We start from the raw sequence: 4,416 nt of genomic DNA, 5'->3' as shown, positions 1-4,416 counted from the left end.
ATACCTAACAATTTCTATGTTAAATTCTGCTGTCAAAATAACTGGTAGGGTTTCTGTCTCCTAACTAGACCCTGACTGATACACTTGGCTTTCCTCCAGAAGCAGACCCCACAAGAACTGTATGAATGTAAGTAGTTTATTTGGGAGTAATTTCTTTTGGAGGTGAGTACAAGAGATGGGGAGGGAAAGGAAGGAAATGCAGGGTGGCTTAATGAAGCTACTGTTGTGAGCCATTAGGCCTTAAGGCTATCAGGGACCTCAGGTAACTCTGTAGAACATGATTCAAAATTGTACCATCCAAGGGGTGGTGAAACTGGAGTGTTTATCCATCACCTCCTGTCCTGCATTACCTGAAGGCTAGTTTTGGAAAAATCAAGTCCCCAGCATTTCCAGCTTTCCTTGTACATAGACCAAGCATACACTTGTGGCAATAGAGAGCCCTTGGGCAGAGGGTTGCAGGTGCTTATGGCAAGAAGTTGTGGGCATACATGGGAGTGGTGAAAACAAGAATAAACGTGGGTACCAACAACATCTGCCACATTGACTGCTAAGTCTTCAAGTTCTAGCTACTCAATACCCAAAGATGCTTTAAGAGACACAGGAGATTATGAAATGTGGGCACCTTTCATTTTGCAAAAGGACTACAGTGAAGCAGGAGCACTATTGCCCTTGCAAATTGAGAGCATCAGTAGAGCTGTACAACACAATGCAATGAACTGCCCTTTGCACTTGCTGTCTGAATTCATCTAAGGTATGAAGATAGATTATGAAGATCTATTTAAACTATTCTGTTTATAGTTCTTATCCTGTAACCACTCTTCAGTGATTTGACAGAACCATGGAATTATAAGAACTAGAAAAACCTTGGAGCTAGTCTGAAAAATTTCAAAAAACAAAACAAAACATAGACTCAGAAACCTTTGTACAAATAAAATCTCACAATATAAAAAACTGATGAAGTGAAGTCATCTGGTTGACACTTGTGAAGAGAAAGTGTTGGAGTAGCTCTTACTTCTTGGTTGCCTTCTCATCCCACTGAAGGGAGGTCACAGATAGTGCTCATTCCGTGCTCATGCAGTCCAGTTTGAAAAAGCAGTTATCTACTCCCAACTTCTTATGTTAATGGAGAGACAATTTAGAATTCTCTGTCCCCAAAGTGTGCAAGATAATATCCATGCTACCTAACATTGATTTTAGCTTTCTTTTAAAAGTCCTCATAATTTGGATCATATCAATTCAGAGTGGCTGACTGGGCATTCACTTGAATGCTATTACTGAAAATGAGATTCAAAACAAATTGCAAAGCAAATTCATTAGATTAAAATAAAAAGGTATGATGACCACTTGAAACTCATTCCAATCACTTTACAGAATGAGCTTTCATATTTTTTGAACTGGAAAAAACATTTAAGTGGAGGGGTAGACCTGAAGAATGGGTTAGTAGAAAGAACCGGAAGATATAGATGTAGTAAGTAGATCTTGAAGAAAAACTAACTTATCATATATTTGGATAAGCTTCCTGAAGGTATGAAGTCCAGAATGAGAAGAGCAGATGCCACAAAATGGGCCTTAGAAACCAACTACAGTTAATGAAGGAGAAAAGTTAACTACGATATAGAAGAATCAAACAAATAAGAAAAAAAAAAAAAACACACGCACGCATCAATGTAGTGTACTAGAATGTAGGGGAGGAAAGAGATTTAGAAGTTAAATTATTTAATATAAAATAGCTGAATAGCTAAGAATTAAAGTTGAATTAGTACCATTGACTTTGGTCAATGGTACTTAGTCCTATGGTGATCTTAAATGATGCAGTTCTAATGAATGGTGATGTGATGTGGATTCCAGAGGGTTCTAAGGAACATAGCTAAGGCCTCCTATTGAAATCTTCACTAATTTAAAAAAAACAAAAACAAAAACTAAAAAGTAACTATTTTTTTATGAAGTTGCTTTTGAGGAATCTTGTGTCAAACCTCAGTGTTACCTATAGGCTACTTTTTCTCTTAATTTTCCTTGTAGCCAAGATTATGGGGAATTGTGATTAATCTCTGATTCATCTTGAGACTCTCTTATTTTATTTTATTTTACTTTATTTTATTTTATTTCATTCTTATCTTTGAAGCTCTCCTATTTACATCTGCACCACTACTTGTTTTCTTGGTACAATTATGTTTTATGCTTTCTATGAGAGAGTTAGACTGCTTTCTATGAGAGAATTGTTTTGGATCCTCAGAGCATGGCTTCATTCTGGACAAAATTCTTTAATTTCATAATTTGTTCAGTTTTGTGTTTATTGAAAAGTCCTAATTGAAGTATATAAAAAGGCCAACAGCAAGCATTGGTGGTAGTTTCCACTATTTAAGTTTTTCAGAAGAATTCAGTATGTTCAAATGCATCCTTCACTAGCACTTCAATGTACACATCTGTACTCTACTTTAGCCAACTGATAATATTCTTTTTTTAACATATAATGTATTATTTGTTTCAGGGGTACAGGTCTGTGAATCATCAGTCTTACAATTCACAGCATTTACCATAACACATACCCTGCCCAATGTCCATCACCCAGCCACCCTCTCCCTCCCCTCACCCCCCAGCAACCCTCTGTTTGTTTCTGGAGATTAAGAGTCTCTATGGTTTGTTTCCTTCCCCAGTCCCATCTTGTTCATTTTTCCCTCCCTGCGCCCCATGACCCCCTGCCCTGCCTTTCAAATTCTTCATGTCAGAGAGATCGTACAATAATTGTCTTTCTCTAATTGATTTATTTCACTTAGCATAATACCCTCTAGTTCCAACCACATCATTGCAGATGGCAAGGTTTCATTTTTGTTGATGGCTGCATGGTATTCTATTGTAGGTGTGTATCACTTCTTCTTTATCCATTCATCTGTTGATGGACATCTAGGCCCTTTCCATAGTTTAGCTAATGTGGACATTGCTGCTATAAACATTTGGGTACATATGCCCCTCGGATCAATACATTTGTATCTTTAGAGTAAATTCCTAGTAGTGCAATTGTTAGGTCATAGGGTAGCTCTATTTTCAACTTTTTGAGGAACCTCCATGCTGTTTTCCAGAATGGCTGCACCAGCTAGCATTTTCACCAACAGTAATGAGGGTTCCCCTTTCTCCACATCCTCGTCAACACCTGTCATTTCCTGACAGGTTAATTGTAGCCATTCTGGCTGGTGTAAGGTGGTATCTCACTGTGGTTTTGATTTGTATCTCCCTGGTGCCAAGTGATGTGGAGTACTTTTTCATGTGTCTGTTGGCCATTTAAAAAATAGAATAAGCAAAAAATAAAGTTTAAAAAATTTAACTTTGAAAGACTAAAGAATCATGGGGTAAAAGCCATGAATTTTATGTATTGCTCCCCTAGCTCTGGAGTTCTGCAGTTCTCATTGATTGGTAAACTTGATCTTGGCTGGACGCTCTTGATGATCCTCTTGGGGAGGGGCCTGTTGCTGTGATTCTCAAATGTCTTTGCCTGAGGCAGAATTGCACTGCCCTTTCCAGGGGCCAGACTAAGTAATCTGCTTAGGTTTGCTCTCGGGAACTTTTTTCCCTGAATGCTTTCCATACTACTTTGGGAGGTGGGAATAAAGATGGCGGCCTCCCAATCTCTGGCTAGGAGGAGCCAAGAGCTCAGGGCCCCACTCCTCAGTGCACCCTCAGAGAAAAACAATCACTCCCGTCTTCCTGGTCTCCAGCTGCACTCTGTGCTCACCCAGCCTGTGACCGAGCATTTCTTTCTCTGGCACATAGCTCCGTTTGGAGTCTCCAAACCCAGCAGACCTGCAACACGCTCCCATGTCACTCCCCTTGTGGGGGAGGAAGGTGAGTCTCCCTGGATTTGCCACTTGTGGGTCTCTCCTCCAAGAGTAGTGGTCCGACTGTGCCTTGGATCATGGTTTAAGGTAACCCCAAGCTGCGAGCCCACTCCTTGGCTGTGTCTCTGCAGTGGCTTCCCCATTCCAATACCTGCTGCTCTGCTGCACTTAGACACCCGGGTCTTTTTTGTGACCCTGAGGGACCTGAGACCACACTGTCCCTGCAAGGATTCCACTCCCTGCTTCGCCACTAGGGTGACATTGCTCAGTGGTGCAGACTTGTAAAAGTTCCGATTTGTGCTCTTCTGCTTTACTGTTTGCTGGGAGCTAGCCCCTTCCCTCATGGTCTATCTTCCCATATATCACCTTGGATTCACTTCTCTCCATGTCCTACCTTCCAGAATGTGGTCGCTTTTCTGCTCCTAGAATTGCTGTTCTTCTTCTCTCCGATCTCCTGTTGAGTTTGTAGGTGTTCAGAATGGTTTGATAACTATCTAGCTGAATTCCTGGGATCCCACAGAATTTAGGTGTCCTAATCCTCCACCATCTTGCTCCTCCCCCTGACAATAATTCTTGTGGGCTGGTC

The sequence above is a fragment of the Mustela lutreola genome, chromosome X, assembly GCF_030435805.1.
Source record: "Mustela lutreola isolate mMusLut2 chromosome X, mMusLut2.pri, whole genome shotgun sequence".
NCBI lineage: Eukaryota > Metazoa > Chordata > Mammalia > Carnivora > Mustelidae > Mustela > Mustela lutreola.
The sequence above is the reverse complement of the archived record's forward strand: the minus strand, read 5'-3'. Positions refer to the sequence as shown.